A 21,811-nucleotide genomic window follows, 5' to 3' on the forward strand; every position below is an offset into this window, starting at 1 on the left:
GAGAGAGAAAGAGACGGGGAGGAAGAGAGTGGTGAGAGGAAGGGGAAATGTGGAATTGAGGGTTGAAGGAGAAAGAAAAGTGAGAGGGAGATGGTAGGATCCAGCACATGGGTAGAGTTGTAGTTGGAGGCGGGGGGGTCTGCATTGCAGGGACATGTGTTATCTCTGGGTGCAGAGGTCTTTGTTTGCAGGGCAGAGAGGTATAGATTTCCTCTCCATGTCAGCGCCTTTATTTAGGGCTCAGCACAGAGGGGACAATGGCAAACTAATCCACTACTGAATCAGGATTAATATTCAAGCTGAAAATATTAATTCACAGCCACAAGGAGGAAATGCAGAATGTGTCAAAATACTCAAACAAACAAAGAACAAAAAAGCCAGAGATCCTTGACCAAAAATTCCATCTCGAGTGCATTATTTTACTGCATCCTGCAGTCTCGTCTCAGCATTCTGTTTGATTTCTGTATTAATCTTCATAATGATTTTCTATAGAAGAGCGAGAGCTAGGGGAAGCTGAAGAGCTGCATGTTGTTTTTGGCTATTCTCCTCACTAAGCTCTGGATTTAAGATCTGGATTTGAATATTTATGATAGAAAATAATGGAGGTTATAAAAATAAGTCCCTGCAGAGCTGGGCTGTAAGTTATAGGGGTAAGCAATGCCTCCCACATCAAAGAAGCCTGGAGATGTTGGCCAGTAGTCTGCTGCCTGTTGAAGCCTATAGCTCTTCATCCCGACCAGCAGAGAGTCTGGTTCTGCTGAAGATGAAGGATCCAGAAGTGTCGCTCAGCATCAGAGTCCTTACGAGCCTCAAAACAACAAGAGAAAAGAAATCTGCCATTAGGGTGACATCACTTGACTTGTTTCAAATGTAGTTTCACTTTTTTGGAGACTGGAAACAAGTGACAGCATTTTTTCAGCAGCAGGTTCTAGTTTCAACATAATATCACTTGATCCAAAAAGATGTTTTAAACATGCTGGTTTGCATTTGAAACAAGTGACATTTTGCCTTCCATTTCCAGTTTTTCCTTCTTTTTTTTTTTTTTCTTGGAAACTTAGATGTTAACATTGAACACTAATGACAACATTATTTCGGAGAACTGTGGAAATAAAAATGTTCTCCATTGTTCTTTTTTTCAGTGTCTGAGCCTGAAAGCTTAGCATGAACATTCACAGGCTGGGTCTGAACAGTTTGACATAAACTGTATATTCAAACAATTTATATAATTTTTTTTATATTTAATTTTATATATATATATATATATATATATATATATATATATATATATATTTTTTTTTTTTTTTTTTTTTTTTTTTTTTTTTTTTTTTTTTTAGGGGTGCAACGATACACAAAATTCACGGTTTGGTTTGGTTCGATACTTTGGTGTCACGGTTTGATATTTTTTTGATTCAAAAAAATGTTCATGCTTTTTTAATTTGTCATTTATTAAAATTATAAATATATATTTTAAGTCAAACGTACAGTTTTTAAATTTAATGTTGCTGAAACAACAAAGTAATAAAAAATAAATAAATCTATCTGATGGAGAAATCACTCATCTTTGGAAAAGAGAGTTTATTACAGAGAAATGGGCTCTTTCCAAAATAAAAGCTATACTATAAGCTTCTTCTGGGCTATATTCTCAGCAGCATATTAAACATATCAGGTCCCCATAAGGAGAATCGTGTGCTAACGGCTGTCTAAATGACTCGGGTAAAGTTTGTAGCATGCGTGCTTGTTGTTTTTGTCTGCTTCCACTTGTCTTTGCACTAGGATGCTGTCGGAGTAAATGTGCAGTCCTATTCATTTTGTTCTCACTAGTGCTGTCAGCGTTAATCTGAAATGACGTTAATGCCACAACAGGGCAAATCTCCGTTAACGAGCTACCGCGGATTGCCTGGTGCGTGGGGCTGGACAGCGTCAACACGTTAACGAGCTAACTGCTAACGCAGTAGTTCCCACCCATGTAATTGAGCATTGCGTAGCACATCCGACACACTGTTTTACTTTTGTCCATGACGCGCTTACCTTCAGGGTCATACTTCACATGAAGACCAAAATAGTTCCAAAGGCCAGATCTGAATGAGGGTGGGGGAGGTTCAATTTGCCATGTTGCAACAAGCTTAGCATCTGTCTTGCTAGCTTGGCCTGCGCTCAGTGGATCTGCGCTCGACAGTGCAGTCTAGGCAGAGTAGTCGAACGCAGATCCACTGAGCTCTCAACACAGACAGCATCGTCAGAAGAAAAGTTGATCAAATAAATTAAAAATTTTGTATTGTTCGATACATATGCGTACCGAACCGAAAGCACTGTATCGAACGGTTCAATATCGATACGAGTATCGTTGTACCCCTAATATATATATATATGTATATACACCTTGTATAGTATTTTTGAATTGTTTTAGAACATTAACAGTTGTTATACAAACCATAACCCAAACACACACACAGGCAGTGTAATCCCACACTGGGGGGTAGAGGCCTGTTGTAAACCAGCCTCAAAAAACCATTGTGATGTTCAAAGGGACTTCACAGAGGCTCCAACCATTGATAAGGCCTAATGTAATGAGGCACTGTAAACTTCATCTTTTATACATGGCAACATAATGTGAAAGGTCATCTTATCTTAATCCTCAAATCTGCAGCATCCAGGCCCGTGGCCCCATTTCATGAAGTTAAAGAAATAATCTTAGAGACCACTCTGAAGACGGCCCTTATTATCTTCTCCGCAAGGTCCAATCAGAAGATGTCATTAGAGTGTACTATGAATGCACTGTAAGGAATAATTATTTCTTTTTTTTTTAATCGGCCCCAATCATATCATAGAATCAGCTGGACTGTGTGCTCATGGGGAGAAGCTTTATTATGTCCAGTGATTAATCATCAAGCACTACCTTATCCCTCTTAGACACACTTGCACACTGCAGGCGTGGTTCATAGAAGGAAGATGGAAATGCATCACCTTCATCAGCATCCTGCTTACCTGATTTTTCCATTACTTTCAGTTCACCCTGTTATAAAGTAGCATACCGTCATCTTTTGCCCAATTAATGCTTTTTTTTTTTACATGCCTTACAGTCATGATTGGATTTTGTTTAACTTATTGATCTGATTCGGGGTTTTTTCCCTTTTGATTAATCACCAACAGAAGTAACAATATGTCATTAAATTCTAAACAAATTGAGGACCAATTACATACCCAGTCAGGCTGAAGTGACTATTGTGTGAATTAATTCAGGTCAAAAAGGTTATTGTCTCAAGACTAAGTTTGGGCAATTTGTTGTTTCAGAATCCTTTGTTCTCAAACTGAAAGTGTGTCAAATGTAGACAGATTGTGAAATATTTATTCCTTGACTGCAGATCATATTAGAGTGTTATTGTTTGTTTCGTTTTGTATTCCACCCCTAATTTGCCAGTGGTACAGTTTTTTGGCAAGTCTAACAAACACACATCAACTTTAACAAAGGTAGAGCCTATCCTGTAGCTTTAATTAGAAGGAAATTGTAAACAGACGCATGCCGTTCTTTTACGGATTATCTATACTTTATGACTGAATGTTTGAAGTTATGAGGGATTCTGAATCAGCAGTGCTCGAGTGGTGCTCTTATAGGACATTGTTGTCTTCAATTATTTTCAGTTATATTCCCGTCTGTAAGAGGCAGAAGATCATTTATTATTTAAAGATGCAATCGTTGCTGTTTATCTGGGATTTTTAAAACCGGGTTATCTTTTCACATAGTTTTTTTTGATTAAATGGAACAAAGTGTAATAAAATGCAGTTTCAAATAGATGCTTGTCTCTCTAGTGCAAGAGCTCATCTGCCATTATTGTGATTTAATATGAACGGTGCCAAGCAGCTGCCGAGAGACGGGATCTAACGAGCATCAGGGATGCTTTAGTATGTACATAAAGGGTCTCACACAGACAAGCTGCCAAAGACATGCATGCAAATACACATATAGGTGCTGACTAACAATGTCATATATCTTCATCCATATGTAGTAGATAAACACGGCAAACTGAAAGACTTGCAGCTAACTTTTGCAGGTGGATTAGTTCATTTTCTTTGGAAATAATAATGATTTGAACAAAGATTTTAAATTAAGCACACTGAGATCAAACAGCAGATTTTTTTTCCTGCATGCTGTTTGTTTACCAGACAGCAAGAAGGAACAGGCTACAACACTACCCTACTGTAGTTGTACAATGCATTTTCCTACTTAATTCATTACTCTATAAAATTGGCATTCGCAGAGCTTCATCCCCAAACAGCAATGCAAAAATAAAACTTTTTCCCCATATTTTTTGCATACCATCACTAGTATCCAGTAGCTTCCCTCTTGTTACTTTTAGTACTTAACTTCACACTAAAGCCCCTGAGACCCCACTATCGGGAGATTAGGCTAGCGTCAGTTGAAGTAGACAATCTGCAATCAATACCTGTGATATAAGCAGTCTGCCTGGGTCAGGCGACCTTGCTGTACGGGACCCACAGCAAGTCTTGTAACGTCCTCATAGATTCTGGGTGACTGACCCCTGACGACCTGGGCAGATAAGGTCAGTCTGACCAGAGTGACCTAGAGCAAAGAGGCCAGTGTCCAGTCAGTCTGGCTGTCCTATAATGAAGTGGTCAGTATTGCTTTTCTGTCACTCAGCAATTACAGGAAGAGATATGGCGCCATAGATAGGTGCTGAATGCACATGGAGGCAGTAGCCACAGAATTACATTCACGAGGACCGGTAAAGTGACATGTAAACTACTCTAATATGGGCTGGTAATGACCGGGAGCAAGATGGATCAAAAGGAGTCTGACAATATCAGTACAGCTGCATTGCTTCCATGTACGCAGGCTCATGAAGCACATCTGTACAGCTTGTGGTTATTACCTGCTTTTAAATATCTAATGACTTTTTGTTAAGAAGTATAAAAACTATAAGTGTTCCTTATTGGAACCAGTATTACTTACAATGTCATATATATAACAACCACTGCAAATAAATTGTAAATTAATAGCTTAACTTTGGCAAATACTAAATTTACTGTCGACAAACAATAACATTATAATTAAAATAGTTTACTAGAATGACCCAAAGCTATAGTTAACTGTGGATTTTCTGAAAATAGTAACTTTTACTAAATGTCTAAATGTATTTTATCAGTAATCAGCCCTTGATTAAAGATGTTCCAGATTTATTAATGACACAGGTGTAGCTTGCCGAGTGAAGAGAAACCACAATGAAAGACAGACAAACATGTGTCACAGTGTTTCAGCCCTGGCCTTTTGTGCTCTTCGACACAGGTCAGGGGCTAGGAAATCCCCAGCCATCCAGCAGCTGCCATCACAGACTCATAGCATTCTTCTGTGTGCTAACTATTTAGTTGTCAGTGATTTGGTTAAGTGGAATTGACTTTTATCTGCGGTGTGCTATGGGCCTGCCACTGGCAATTCAGAATCCCCCTTCCTCAGCTCCCATCTTATCCTGGTGTCACATCCAGCACATTGCTATTGGCAGCTGAGCCAAGCCTAATCAATAGCCCAGGTCAGGGATGGCCCGCGGCTCTGCTGTGGGTGGGCTATTGATCCGACACATACACTCCCACAGGTCGCCCTGACAAACCGGGAAGTCGTGGCGTTGGACGAAGTGAGAGAGCGGGGAAGAGGGAGATGACAAATTAACAGCGCTGCTTTCTGACTGCTGTAACCGCTGACAAAATCCTGTCATGAAAATAATTTATTTATTCCCTAGCAAGGAGTGCACTGTGTACTCTCGATTTAAGGTGGCTCGAAAGGATTATTATTCGATTTGATATTTCAAATGGAAGTGATTGGATGCCGTGAAAGGCTGACCGCACATTAAAATCAAGACCAGGAGCAAAAAAAACCCCCGATAAAACATTTCAAATGCAAGCCCATCATAACCGCACAAGATGTCTGCCCCCGTCTCCCTTTCTTTCTCTTCTCTTCGCACCTTCATTTCTTTCTCTTTGCTTTGTGTATCCTCTGTTGACACTCTATCAGACCTGTGGCCAATGAGCAAGAGTCTAGTTATTTTTGTTGCAGTTTTAAATGTTGCTCCCCAAGCTCCTTATCAGCGCCACACTAAGAACTCTTGGGAACAATTAAACATGGGCTTTAACTCAAGTCTAACCACAGAGGTAAAAATAATCGCACAATGTTTCCAAATGGAAGCGGCTTCAAAAGAGCTATTCAGTTATCACAAGCTGTCTGCCTCTCCCGCCTGTATTCCCAAACTAAATCTCTGTCGCTGTGGAACTATTGGAACATATGACAAGCATATTTACTCAGCTTCACAAACCAGGCCCATGTGGAATTCAAAGGCGTTTTTTTTTAACATGTTCCTTTTTTTCATTGCTGGAATTGACAGTTGAATAAATATGTACTGTCTATGAGACTTTGTTGTCGTATACTGGAGATCCTCTGCAGAACAGGCAATTATATATGCTATTACAGGAATATGTCTTGTTCCGGTTACAGGGAAATTAAGTTTCTCAGGAAATCTTTTTCATTTTTCATTTTAAAAGTCTTCAGTGGTATGAGAACAGAAATTACTCACAGCAGTTCATTTGCTATTAAATGTAATCTTGAAGTCGTAAGAGGCTGTCCTGCAGTAGTAGCATCCAAATAATTATAGATTAATTTTGTTGACTCTAAAAAGAGCTGATTAATTTTGAAGTCTTGATGGAAGTCATATTGCTCTGGTCTTTCTCTCTTGAAAGACATTTATTGTGTGCTCATATTTCCGGGATGAGGTAAAGATATTGTCGCTGCTCTTAGAAGACTGCACTGGAACTCTTTCATGGTTGTTGTGATTTTTAATTGCGTTCAAAACATGCTTCTGATGTTGTCTTTTTTCTTCTTCTTCTTCTTTGTTTCACGTTCCAGGTGATGGCGTCATTGTGAATTGCTCTTCTTGTGACCCGGGAGTCCCTAAATCCCAAAAACGTATAGCTTTGGAAAACCCTGGAAATACCTGGAATTCTAGGAGTAAATCACCAAAACTTCTTCAGGTGCCCAGGCACCAGATCTATAGCTTTACATTCTCCTTTATTATTTTTGTGAATACAAAGAAAGAAAGCCTGAACATTAGCAATAGCGTCTGGCCATCCACCATTGCTTCGACAAACCTGCTGTGACCAAGAGGGTGTGACCTTTCTGCCTGCTGACTTCAAACAGACACTTGAAACGAAAACACAGTCAGAGAGGCTTCTGTGTGTTGGAAACTCAGACCAAAAACCCCATCAGGTAAGGCTGTGAAGTCCCCCTTGCTCCTGCTGTCCAAACCCAAAGCCCTTTAACTTCTCCAGGGCTTTGAAGCTAACTTGTCCCCTCTGTATCCCTCACATGGTTAGCTCTCCCTCAGATTTGGGGTAAAGGAAAGTCTGGCTGATAAATGCCCCGCTTTCATGCTCTGCTCACCTGTTTATTCCTCTCAGATTAGAGGATCGGAATAGATTGTGGTTGTTTGGTTGATAGATGCTTATCCTAGGTTCTTCACCAGCCCCTTGCTGACTGGGCCAGTGATCAGCCAGAGCTTAGCGTTGGTGGCGTGGTTATGTGTCACACAGGCATGCTGTACAGATACATAAACTTGCAGACCATCATATGAAAATGTACAGGCCTGTGGACAGGAAATATACTTTATTTTTACACTATGACACACCTACAGTATACCCTCTCTTGCTTTCGATTACAGTTATCAGTATTCCTGTCAGTAATGGGATGTGCAAATATTCCAAGATGTGTGTGTTTTGAAGTTTAAAGGGACAAAAGTGATTTTCAGGCTGATAAAATGTCACCGCTGAGTGTGTGTGTGTGTGTGTGTGTGTGTGTTTATTGGTGCTTGTATATTGTCTTTTACTGCATGAGACTAGGTTTGTGCAAAAACGATATACAACATGGTTTTGAATCAGAAACATGCAACGGGGCACATTTGTGACGCATGTATGCATTTTTTGGGCTAACGAAATAAGCATTTCTTTTTTTTGATTGACTTTAAAAGAAGCTTTCCTCCAAGTTTCATAAGGGTTTCCCTGTTGTTTTTTTTAGAACACTGACAACGTAGCTTCACACATTGATTAAGACCTGATCCCAGGTTATCTGGACTATATTAAGTTATTCTGCTTGATAAGATAATAAGCAAACTTCTGGCTGAGCAGCATAGCATGAGTCAAATAGCGTCATATGTAAAATAAAGATTGAGGTTAAGGTTTTGCACATATGTAGCAAACAATTTCCTTTTCGTCATGCAAAAGGCAAATATGTTCATCTTGGTTTGTCAACCAAAAATTAATGTATTACTTTGCACTCTGAAAACAAGCGAAATTGAGAATATAATTTGTTTATGTAATCAAGTGACTGTACTGGAGCAAACATAAAAGCAACAGGACACGCTGAGTGGCATGAGTTATGTCTTAAAGGAGTTAAAAAGATTTGTTCGAAAAGTTCAAAGTCATTTAGTAAAATTTGGGTCACTGAAATTGAATACTTAACAGCAAGTTGTTGTTTAAAAAAATAAAAAGAAATACACGGAAATGTTTTTCTTCTCCTGCATCTTTAAATGATATTTTTAGTGCTGGCAAAAATAATACACTTGAAAGCTCATGAAACAATATTTATCATCTCGGACCTAATTAAGGACGTGATCTGAAATGTATTTTCTATAAAGTCTGATTTAGGACCCACAGGGTCAGCTGCCTCACAAATAGGGCAACAATAATACAGCAGGAGTCAGGAGTGGAAAGGGCTCCAGTCTGGGGGAAAGCAACTCCCCTCCCTGGTCTGTGTGCTGATGGAGCTGTGCTATTGCCCAGGGCTCCACAGCTCCAGGGCTCCGACACTAGACCTTATTTTTCAAGTGGGCAGCACAATGTTCTGCTACTGTTGGGGTTACTCCCTTTGTGCCAGCCCTCCCCTTTTAGAGAAAAAGACATGCATGATTTCATACATGAAAGATATATGTAATTGGACAGCGGGGCCTATGCAATACATTTACAATTCTAAACAGCATATGTGAAAACCACCTTCCACTTTCTCTCCCCGTTTCTTCCTGAGGAAATGTATTTTAACATATCAAAAATATAAGATCAGAAAACAGAGGCGACACGGGTTACCATTCTTGTTACGTGCTTTGTATTGCATGTGAGTGCGCTTTGTCGGCGTGTGGCTCTGGGAATTGTCTCATAGCATTAAGAGAAACACAGCGTATTGGGGCATCTTTTGCAATAGATGCCTATTGTGACATCCTCAGTAGTAAATCCGAAGCTGCCATTACTTGTTCGCTCTTTTTGGCTTGGGTTAGGGGTTAATATCAGCCTCGCAGTAACAAGGGAACTTGTGTCAGGATGTGATGGTTTAGTTGACAATTTAAAAAAAAATAATGCAATCAGTCGATAAAAATATAGACATAAAATATACACAGAGTAATCATTTTAATCTGTAACTGTAAAAGTAAAATGCAGTACATATGTAGAAAAAGTGGGGGGTTATACATTGCTTTAGATGCTGGTTATGTTTTTTTTAGTGAATGTATTCAAATGAACTCTTAAAATACAAAAGAAAGGGAGATGTAACTCTGTGACATTTTAAACATTTCATTGTGGAAAGCAATCCATGCTTACTTTGGCATCTAAAAATAATTTTTAAACAGTTCACAGCCCCAATGTACAGAAATCAGTTGACTGGACTGAGTGACCAATCAAAGATGCAAAGATTTACTTCTGTTGTTTAAAACTGGTCATTGAAATGTAAAAGGATTTATTATAAGCTTGAACTTTCCTTTAATTGTAACGTTCAAGCTTAATATGAGCCAGAGACTAACTTGGTGATTCCAAGATTAATTTACAAACAGTCATGAAGTGAATTAATATGTGTCTGTGATTCAACGCACTCATTTTATCCTCTAAGCTATGAAACAGAATATCACATCACTGTCGCTCATTTGACCACAGGGAAGGTATGACCTTTTGGAATTCAAAGACAGTTTTTCATGCTGATATCTTTTTGCCCTTATAAGCAGCAAAACAACTGTATAAGTGGATCAGATTCAGCCGATAACACCACAAAGTTGTAGTGATGCACAGCGTTGCAAATGATTTAGTAACTACTTATCTGACAGAATTAGAAGTGTTACTACATTGTTCCTGCTTGCTGCTAACACATCTGTCACTCTCTTGTCACTGTTTGTGTTACTGCCTGTGTGTTTTTTAACACAGTAAAAAGTAAAAGAGCCCTTTCCTGCCACCCCTCCAAACCTCCAGTGTCACATATGCAGTAGACACACAACAAAAATAAAAGTGCTTGAATTAGGTAAAGGGCATTTCTGTCACAGCAACGAGGTCAGTTGATTGCTGCACACGCGCTAAAATACATAATACAGAAGTGATCTTAGCACGATGGCAGGGCATGTGAGATGCGTGCTCCTAGTAGCAGGGATACAGGTGTCATTACTGAGCATCATCCCTGTGCCATATGCAAGGCTTCTGACTGTCTGCGTGACAGCTCCGAGTCCAAGTTGAAAAGTTCAACTTGTGAAGTTGATTTTCCTCTGAGGAATTGCTTTTATAAGCCATCTTTATGGTCATTCATTGCATTATTATACATATATATTTGCATATATATTGTAGTAACACGACACCGGTGACAATAACGCTCGTGCAGACCTCCTGGTTTAAGGTCTTAGCCCTGTGCTCCTGTAATTTTTCTGTCACTGCAAAAAGTAAACACCTTTGCTATTAAATCCCTTAACAAGCTAACACCTAAAAAAAAAAGAACAGCACCATTAATCACCGGTTTTTATTGGCTTCAGGAACACTCACCTCCGCTGAGGTATTTAGAGAACATGACCACAACCCTTCCAACTCACCACACACAGCATATAGGTGGGGCTGCCTGCCACCAAGACGAGGTTTAGGAGAGCTGATAGGGGTTAAGCATCCATAATTCTGCCTCAGTTGCTTTGACCAGCTTAAATTGCTTTCACACAACCAGAGGGCTTCTTCACAGTACTGGAGGTTTGATAGCGTGGGGTTTTGGATGAGCCTGTTGGCTTTGTTTCTTAACTAGATGCAGCACAGATGCTGTCTCTGCATCAGTAGGGCGTTGTGTGGAGAGGTATGATATGGGTAGTTGATTTCCATGCAAAATTCCCTACGATCCCAACCTTGTCTGTCTTCACTTCTCTCACTTGTCTGAGTCGCAGCCTGCTGACTGGGTGTAGTAAATAGGTCCTGAATAGCCGCTGAATATATAAAGACAAATCAAAAGCTGTCTTTGTGTTCACTTTAGATTGAGCTACACCTGTGCATTATATCTGCTATGGATCATTTTTCTTGAATTGCCATCAGTGTTGTTATTCACTGTCATTGATTTGAATTGATTAATTCTCACTCCAATAATCACCAATTGTGTGGTTAATTTGGCATATTTAAAGCCTTATAATATAACCTGGTGGATGCTCTGTTATTTCAAACTCTGTCCTCTAAGTCCTCCCTTGGTGCTTTTTTTTTTAATTTATGCATTCAACTGTTCCTGCCAGATGATTATTACTGTTTTTATTCTTGTGAATCAACGGTAGGCAAACTTGAAACTGTGTCTGTCCCGTGTGACACAGGCCATTGTCTGCAGAAATATGGTGCAGCGTCCCAGAGGCTGCGGGTGACGCAGGATTTGGATTTGACCTCTGGCGACAGTCCTGGATCTGTGTGTTTGCCCTCCATGTCGCTTCCACCTGTCATATTTTATCTCGTTGTGTTGTTAGGGGGTATTTCTTTACATCAAGGAAAATTAACTCTAACTTTCTCGCGTTCGATTGAAAATTCAGCGAGCACCAAGTGGCATTTAAATAAGTTTTGCGCTGTGAGGATCTGCGAGTCTTCTCTTTGGGTCGGTTTACCATCAGCTAAAGTAGCTGTTGCCTGGAGTGGTCATATGGCTCTGATTTGGGATCCCTCTGTTTCAGTGAGCCTCTCTAAAGCGCGTAAAACCCCACGAGTCCCGCCTGTCTCACACCCAGTATCTGTGACAGCAGCTCTAAGGATTTCTCCACTATTCACTGTATCCCCCGATCTGAAATATGCATTATCAGAAGGCCTAGTCTGCGCTTATTTCCTTCCTCCGTTAACAGTGCGTTGCTTTAAAATGATCTCGACATTAAATACGAAATTTATCACATTTGTCCTTAAAACTATGTAGATTGTAATATTTACACAAGCCTTTGCCTTATGTTTTGTTTTTAGCTCAACGCGTGTTCTTCCTCGACGCTTTTATTTATTTTTTTCCAAATATATATTTCTGATTTGGAATTTCTATCTGGCAACACTTGCAAGATGTTTAGATCTGCGCAGAACCTGACATCTTCTTTAGAAAAATACGAAAAGAGAAAAACATATATGTATATCTATGTGTGTGTGTGTGTGTGTGTGTGTGTGTGTGTGTGTGTGTGTGTGTGTGTGTGTGTGTGTGTGTGTGTGTGGAGTTAATCGCTAATATAAATCATTAGTTTAAAAGAAAGTGGCTGAAAATGATTTTGTGTACTTGAAAGAGGTGAGGTGTGATGAGGCTGGACTGCTGTAGAATATCACTGCTCACACGCACTTTTGTGCTGTTGTTTTTACAGTGGTTTGTGAAACATTTGTACACTTGCAATTCGCCACTACGGCGATTACAACAAGAATAACAACAACAACTGTTATTATTATTAGTATTAGTATTATTTTAATTTTCTGCCTATAAAATATGATGCGACAGAGTGATGCCCCCACTACCACCACACACATACACACACGCAGATACACACGCTCATGTAAACCATGCACAGAGGGGAAGGAGGCAGAGAAACAGGGAGAGTGAGACAAGGAGTCACGCTCGCTGATTTTTGGGGGAACGTACGTGTGTGTGTGTGTGTGTGTGTGTGTGTGTGTGTGTGTGTGTGTGTGTGTGTGTGTGTGTGTGTGTGTGTGTGTGTTCTTGATGCGATTCAGTCGCAGTGGTCAGGGGGAAATAATCTGTACAATCAAGCAAAGACAGCAAAACATCGGAGATTTTTTAATGTTTTACGACATTTTTCGAATATTGACAGAATAATTATGGGTTAACACGACCGTCTTTCCAAAATCCAAACGTCAAAACTGTTTCTGAATAATGCATTTGATCATTAATAAGGCAGTACTGGCAGGGCGAGTAAATGGATGAGAGAGAGGAATTGATATGCCTTCTTTTTTCTCATGTAAATGAGGCAGACTGACCAGACGGTCGCTCGTCATTTATTCTATCCCAAACTCTAAAATCACAACACCAGCAGCAGGAAGCAGGTTCTCTTTTTTTTTACACTTCATGTAGCATTCAGAAATATGACGTAAGCTTTACCCCCGTGTTGCTGGTTTGTATGTATCTATCGTTAACATGTAGGTTAAAAAAATAAAAACAATTTTACATTGTCAACAGACATATTTCAGATGTAGCATGCAATCTCAAAAGAGTTTAAAAAAGAAAAGAAACGTGCAGGGCATATTTGTCCAAGGGAATTTTTTAATATCAATATTTTATTTCAGAAGCACTGGATTAACAACCTAAAATAAAAGAGCAATATTAAAAAAAATTAATAAAAAATAAAATCACATGAAATAAACAAGCAAATACAACAGCAGGTAGAATATCCCCTTATAAGACATTACAGAAAAAATACACAAGCAAACAAATAGATCCATGAAAATACTGTAATAAATCTAGAAAGCATGTGAAATATGAATAAAATGATCCAACACACTATGTGATATGTGATGGGCAAGAGTGTAAGTGAAAGAGCACCAAAGACGAGTCCAAACGTTGCATTTGATTTTGATAAACAAAAGATCCACCACAGTGATCAGCTGCATCCAGTCAGGAACATTCTGGGGGTGCCAAAAATGGAGGGGAAAAAAGGGGGAGGGTGGGGGGCTAGAAAGCTAGAGGCCACAGGCGTGTGTAGGTTTACTTTTTTTTAAATTGCTGGTTTAGAGAATAAAGCCGAGGAAATAAAATAGTTATAAGTAAAGGTTTGCAAAAAGATGTTTTTCCCCTGTCCACAAGGCACGTGGCACACATCCTTCAAGGATGATGGTGGGAAATCATGTGTAGAGTGCAAAGCATGTTACATTTATAGTCCCCAATCCAAAACGATTGTAAAAAGTTAATTTAGAAGTGGAATAGCTGCACTTTTGATTATTTATTTGTCTCTTTTCTGAAGTTGTGTATCAGCAGATTTCTGCAGGACGCCCCGCTAATTAGGCCAAAATTTCGGTTTGATCCGAGCTGGGCATGTTGTTCTTTTTCGCTCTCGGTCAGTCAGAGGCTATTTCAAAACTAGGATAATTTTCGGAGTGAATCTCGTGTCCTTAATGGTCGGTTAAAAAAAAACAATAAACAAAAACACGTTTGACTGAAATGTCTGTGATTTCCAACGTTGAAATCCCTCGCCTATTTTGTCCACGCGATAACCTGAACGTGTTTGCGTGCCTCGTTTACATTCGAGTCCGTTTTTAAGATGCAACCACAGACTCAAAGGCAAAGGTGCGCTTTTGCAAAGACCTGGGTCCGCAGGCGCTTGGCTTCCATGAAAGAGCTGATGCGCTACTTGATCCCAGTGGTCAGGCTGAACATAAGAGGGCGCTCCCATTGCACCTGGCTGTGCTGCCCTATCCACCCTAGACACACGGAGCCGGACACCAGCCTCTCTCGTGGGTTCTGCAGCGGTAAACAGCGCAGGCTCAACTGTTACATTCGATTGATTATTGAGTGAGGGAAAAGGGGAAAAAGAACAACAAACATGATTTTAAGAAAATTGTATTTTCTCAAAATTTCAAATTATTCCGCATCAGTAAGTTGTACCTTTTTATGAAAAATAATAATATATTGAAAAGTTTTTAAATGTCTGTATTTACAGTTAAGATGGGTAACCTGGGCTCCAGTCTTTCTAGCCTATTATCAGCCCAGCTGGGGTCACTGAGCGGAGGATCGAACCCGCGGGCCGTGCGTGTGGCGTCTTTTAAATGTGTCATTAACATCTTCACTAAAAAGAAAAATCAATTTAATTTTCGTCGTTAAAAAAAATATTTGTGTTGTTTCCCTTTGTGTCTCAGCCTGAGCTTCGAGTCCACACGCAATTTTTATTTATATTTTCACAGCATAAGCTCGCTCAGTCGGTTTCCTTAAGAATTTCCTGATGCCCTTTTCATATCTGTTTACCATAGCCTGAACACATGACTGACACTCCTCTTGTTAATATTGCAGCCTATGAACATCTTAAATCCCTAAATCCTTCGGAATATAATGGTCGTTATCTCTTTATAAAGTTATATGACTTTTCTCGATAGCAGCTTTCATCTTTAAATACTTTCACCCCTGCTCATTTCCTCTGTTTCCCTTTGTGCTTTGTCTGGGATTCCGAGTGCATGGCGTACACGCTCGGGCACGCGTAACACGGGAGCACGGTAGCCGATCTGTTAAATAAAGTAAATGTAATTTAATTTGAACACATTAAAGTAAATATTTCTAAAAGCTGACAAGTGCTACACATGGGTCTCTGACAACCATCACAGAGTGCCGGTTCAAGCACGTTAGTGACGATTATTGGGGGGAGGGGGGCTCTGCCCTCTGAATGCACAGTTTTGTTCCTTGCAGTCCTTCATATGGTCAAGCACTTTCATGTGCTCCGCATCTACGGAGAATTTTGCATTTTTAAGCTCCTCTGCCTTTCTTTGTCATATCCACGGGCTGTCATAGCCACAGGTTGTGTTGAATTTGCAATGCCACTCATCGATGTATGCCTATTGAGGCTGGCACGTGGACAGTTATCCTTCCCACTGAGAGACGCAATTGAATGGTGGTAACACAAAAGCTTCAGACCCTGTCAGTTCCCCCTTTTTCTCTTTTCAGTGATGCATAGGCCCTAAAAGCACCAAGGCCTCTGCCTGACTGCTCTGCCTTTGATTTAGCCTACACTATACTCAATATGGTCGCTGATGGAGTAATATCAATCAGGCCTTTGCATAAATTTGTAAACTGAAGTTTGCATTGTTAGGCTTTAGGCGACTGACTGGCTCAAAGCTGCCTCCTACAAGCCTCAAATTACACCACACTCTTTTATTATCTCGCAGCCCCTTTAACTCCTCTCGCACGCTGTTTTCAACCTATTCATTTTTACAATCTCTTCTTCCCGAGAGAGCAGACACGTCGCAAATCCTCGAGATTCCTGCAGACTGCCTCTCACACTGCAAAAATGCGAGCTGTTCGAAGGGGCGATGCAGTTGTCTTGTTTTTCTAAGAGGGGCATGCTATACAGGCGATGCCGCATTGCTTAAAAACAGGTATCAGTGCCTACCGTGGCTTGTGGAAGGCAAGTGCTGAGGAAATGCCGTGTTACAGCACACCATATATTTTACCAGCAGAGAGAGAGGGAGAGAGAGAAGGGGGAGAGACAGACAGAGAGGGAGGGAGGGAGAGAAAGAGAGCGATGGAAGGGGGGAGTTGGGTCTTGGCCATATAGGATACAATGTAAGAAGTTTGATTTTCATAGGCTCTTCAAAGGAATATATGCTATTGGATCTGTAGAAACGCCGGGTCCCATGGGGTTTCATAACCTTTCTAACCTTTAAGTCAAAGGCCCCTGGAAAATATAAAATATGGTCTAGCATTCATCTACCATCTTCGCCACTGCACCATCACAAAAGGCTAAACACATCGGCTGTGTGAGATTCTCGAAAAAAATAAATAAAAATGAAACACATTAGATTTGTCTGTGCCATGCATTTCTATCCGGGACACGCGAAAACAAGCAAACAAACAAAATACATGTTCGGTAGATTTATTAACCCGGTTAAAAGTCGTTTCTTACCAAAGCTTTGTATACTGGGTACTTTGAATCTGTATGATTGGGCAATGTTTCGGCCGGGCTATGTTTGCCTTTTAACTGTTAACTCTGCGTCTGAATTCACCATATAGACCCAGGCTAACAAATCCGTATTGTTTCAATAAACATGGCACGTTGTGTTATCAGGGAAAGCTACTGCTTGTATTCAGTGGACCAGGGACTCTATATGGAAGTGTTTGCACAGAAAGTGTGCACACTAAGAGTGAGGGATTGTCCATTTCCTCGGAGAATCAACAATAAAATTATCATAACAAAGAGCACTGAAAGACTCAAAGGTTGATTTTTTGCAATGCGGTCTTTTCATTCGGAGAAAACGATGGGACATCAGTTACAGAGGAGACGTGCTTTACGGAAATATTATTAAGACAAACAAACGCAGAACCTCAACAAATTCATGTTCGGATCGATCATAAAGGCTTTCAGAATTTCCTGAACACGAAACACCTCAGGAGGAGATGAGACACTGACCACCTGGGCTTCCTGTCATAATATCAGTGTAATTATCACAGCATAGCAAATTCCATGCATACAGACCGGAGTGGACCAAACAAAAAAACGCCTGACACAACTCTGTCACCTTGTCACACATTTATAGTGTTATTATTATTATTTAAGAGAAGGTGCACTTATTGAACACGATGCTGCCAACAAACAAAATCAGTTTAGTAATAGATGTCTTGATAGCCTGTTTCCCCATCACTCCTCTGTGTTTCAGCAAGCCTTTCACTGATGTGCTGGGTAAGAAACAATATATGTATATTTTTTAAATAGCTACTTCAGGCTTATGCACATTATAAATAGCCTTAAAAATTAAATTAGATATAACACACATGTATATGGTTGTGGTTTCAACAAGTTCTTTATTTGGTTGGAGTTTTTTAAGAAGCTGAATTTTCTTTGCATACTGTACGAATAAAAGCAGCTCTCACGAGTTTGCCAGATTTACAGGAAAAAAAGAAAAAATATTTAAACCTTTTATGGGGTTCTCCTAATATCTTAAATAACAAATTATTTTATATTCCAACACTGCTATAAGATATTGTGCTGAATTTTATTTGGTCTGCAATTTGGAACTGGCTGTAACTGTAAGGACGACACGTCCTTTTCATACCTTCTCCGTCAAACTTGCATTTTGCTCTGTCTTATTCTATAAAACCAAATTTGACAATTTCACATTTCCGTCAGGTGTCATGGCTTTGTTTGCTTTATTTCACTTAAATATACGCACACACATTTTTATGCGAGTTGAGAAACACCTCATTGCTCTAAAGTTGCAGTAGACTTTCATATACGTCTCACCATTGAGCCAGTCACCGTTGTTTTAATTTGATTTGATTTTTATTTGGGAAATAAACGCAAGAATTCAAAAGGATTCCCTTCCATGTTTTTGCAAGGGTCGATCTACACGAAGTTGATCAAAGTTTGACATTTTTGAAGGCGCGCAACACCGCTGTTTAATGCCAACTTCAGTCTCTGGGCAAGTGGCTTTCCTCTTAATGCTTCAAAATGTATAAATGTACACGTACATATAACCTGTTAGTTCTAATATCCAGGGAACCAAGCATGCTCTTTTTTCCCTTTGTTTTTTGCGGGTTACAATAGTAAGCTATACCCTGGCATCCTGCATGCTGCTGTTGCAGTACACTTTTGTATAGATGTGGAAATCGCTTTGAAAAAAATAATCATCCCCCCGCAAATGTTTATTGTAGTTCTTTGCAAACACGACAGGTCGCTGAATGGTTACAGGTACACTGTGCCGATGACTAGCAGGCGAACTTTTCTGGTTATTTCAGCTGCCGAGAGTCTGATTTGGTTTTCAATAACTTCTTTAAACGTACAATCTAAACTCACTTAAAAAAAAAAGAAGAAGAAGAAGAAGAAGAAGAAACATAACCCTCCGTGCAGCTTTGACGAGACCAAATTGGCTCGCATGGACCCAAAAGAGACTGAATAAAATAAAGCCGGGCTGCTTATGCGCTTTAAGTGACCGAAACATGTGCATATCTTTCATTTTAAAAAGCAAAAACCGCGACAAGAAAACGTTTTCAAAAAGTGGAGGAAAAAAAAGAGCGGAAGAAAAGCTGCGTCCGTGGCACCGGGCTTTGCCTGCTACGGCTGCCTGCTCCACTATTAACTTTCGCTGCCTTTCCTCTAATCAAACTCTTACTTTCCGCTGTTCTTAATTCCATATTTTCAATTCCTGATCATTACTTTCCTCTTTTTTTCTACTTGTATCTATCCATCCATCCCTCCCTCCCTCCTCTTTCTCCCTCCCTCCCTCCCTCTCTCTCCCGAGCTCTCTCCTTTGCTGAATCTTATTGATCCAGAAGGCGGCTAATTAGCCCTTCCCTTCGTGCCTGTGTAATGAAGCACATGCGCACTGAATTAATCACAGCCATTTTTTGCAGGAAACTAATTAGCAGGAATAAAGATCCAAAGAGTTTTTTCTTTTCAATCATCAGATCTCACTTTCACCTCTTCCTCGCTCCCTCTAACACAAGACTCATCGCCTGCTTTGCATCCAAATTATTTTTATATTGCCTTTAACAACTAATAGTACCTACTTCGTTTTTTACACTCCGCAACAACAATGATCTTTCTTTTGCCACCCTAAGCGCAAACTGACCAAAAGGGGACTGCCTTGATGGGATCTTTAGCTAAATCATCTCAATACTGGATTAAAAAGCGAGGATCACAAACCGGCAGCGAGAAATTGTAAGTTTCAACTTTGCGTTTGTCTCTTTTCCTCTGTTTCAGCGATCCTATTCTTTTCGCTGTCTGACTTATCTGAATCTCTCCTCTCCTATCTGTTCGTAGTTTTTTCGTGTAGCGGACCTGGCTATTCTCACGTTGTGAGAAAAGGCTGGCGATCACAAGTTCATTTCATGCAAGTAGTTGGTTTATTCTCGATTTTTATTCGTATCGTTACCTGTGTTTACATCAGCGTCCGTCCTCTCCTCCTCATGAATGGAAGATAAGAAATAGGCAAGACAGCGATCCACTCCAAGCAGTTGATCGTGGAGAGAGGGGGGGGATAAAAAAAAAGCACGGTTTTAAAACAAATGTGTGCTTTTCGGTGGGATCGGGGAAAGGTGTAGAGGGTTTGTGGTTGTCGAGAAACGTGTTTTGAGGCACAAACGCAATGAGAGAGGGCTGTGCTGAGCGGCGGACGAAGGGCAGCGGCAGCTCCACATGAGCGCTGCCCAGAAAAGGAGCTCCAAGTCCAGCTAGTGGGGTCCGTGTGTGTCCGGCAGATGGGAACATCTCTCTCTTTCTAAATTTTGACAGATTTCACACTTGCCACATCCACGGGGTTTCACCAACGTCGTGTGCTTATAAAATCCTCTTCTGGATAAAGACATTTTTGTTCTTCTCCGACACGTCTCTGTCTGAAATGGGCAATCCCTCCGCCCTGCCTTAGTTCCTCTAGCTACACTTTCCCCCCTTTACCCCACTTTGTCCATCTTTTCTTTTTTATTTTTCATAGCGGTTTGCCTCTTTCAAGCGTTGTTTTTAAGTCGATACTCGCTCATTCACTGACGGAGTCACATGCAAATCGATCGACGTGTGTGTTTGTGTGTGCGTGTGTGTGCGTGCATGAGCGGGTTTGTGTTTGCGGGCGCGGTGTGTGCAATGTGAATGTGGTTTGTTGAGGGAAAAACGGAGCCCAGGGTCTCCTTCGTGACAGGAGCGGATCAGCAGGACCTTGTACACGGACAGCCTGAGAGTCTGAGCAGCGCTGCACAAAGCAGACATGCATTTTAGGGAAGACGGCGACAGCCTGCGTCTTCTGCCTCGAACTACTTGGCTACCGTATCTTGACTTTCAAGAAAAGACTTTTCCCCGAGAAACGTTGACCAGAAAGACAACAACACATTGCCTCATTTGACTGACCTTAAGCAGACACTATCATTCCAAAGTTACTGCCGGAAACTTTAAGCGTGGTCCAGGCTAAACCTGCAGGTCACTGAATGCATTTAGTGATCGCTTGTAGGAATAAAAAAAAAAAAAGAGTGAGAGAGAGAGAAAAGAAAGTCAAACTGGATATCTTCAAAATAGAACAGACTGCATTGTTGAGTGGAAAACACACGCCTTTTGAAAGAGATGGTCTCAGCTGAAGAGGCCTTTTCCCCCCAATACAGTTGATTATAGCTTTGATAGGCCAACTAATCTCCCCCTCCCAAAAAACATGAATCTGATCGGAAAAAATAAAGAAATCGGAAATTCTGTTGCCTTGACTGTAATTGAAAGATGAAAATTTCTGTAAATATCCTCAAACATAACGACTACTTTTCAGGAGGACTTGGTCTATATACGGCTTTTTAAAAAAGCGGCGAGAATGATTAGGTAATCTGCGATATATTTCGCGACACAGAGTCGGGAATAGAAAGAGAGAAAAAGGTTTTTCCGAGCGAGCAGAGGCATTGATAGGATATGTGTACCGTTTGGGGAAGCAGAAAGGGGGGTGAGAGGCTGTGTGTGTCTGTCTGTGAGGGGGGGGGGGGGGGTGTAGGTCAGACAGCAAGAAACGGGGGGAACAGGGGTCATGGAGTGAGAGCAGAGATAAAAAAGACAGAGAGGAAACCCCCTCGCAAACAGCCGAGGGATAATGGGGAGAGAGTGGGTCTGGCTGGGGGAACAGGGTGATGGTAGGCTAGTTGTTGGCATGTTTTGGGAGCCACACAAAGCCCGTATGGTTGTCAGCATCTGCAGGATTAAGACTTATTTTAGGATGGGAGAAACGAAAATAGATCGGTAACGGGTTTAATACAATTAAACGTTCATGTAGTCAAGAGGTTGCAAGAGAAAGCCCCCCCCCCCCCCCCCCCTTAAAAAAGGGGTGGGGGTGCTGCTGAGGGTAGGAGTGCAGAGGGGTCAGATAG

At 40.7% G+C, this 21,811-nt stretch overlaps 1 protein-coding gene across 5 annotated transcripts in view; it reads left to right on the plus strand.

Annotated features, from left to right (window-relative positions):
* Positions 1–21,811, plus strand: part of zfhx3b (zinc finger homeobox 3b) — a 287,455-nt gene that overhangs the window by 131,732 nt on the left and 133,912 nt on the right. For 3 of the 5 annotated variants that reach the window (XM_076882856.1, XM_004543115.3, XM_076882862.1), the window contains one exon: positions 6,908–7,267. The gene's annotated coding sequence lies outside the window, so the exon portion shown is untranslated. Of the gene's footprint in view, positions 1–6,907; positions 7,268–19,270; positions 19,644–21,811 lie in introns of those variants that run through there. The other 2 variants (XM_004543114.4, XM_004543116.4) reach the window with 1 other exon arrangement.

Source organism: Maylandia zebra, linkage group LG1, assembly GCF_041146795.1.
Source record: "Maylandia zebra isolate NMK-2024a linkage group LG1, Mzebra_GT3a, whole genome shotgun sequence".
Taxonomy (NCBI): Eukaryota; Metazoa; Chordata; class Actinopteri; order Cichliformes; family Cichlidae; genus Maylandia; species Maylandia zebra.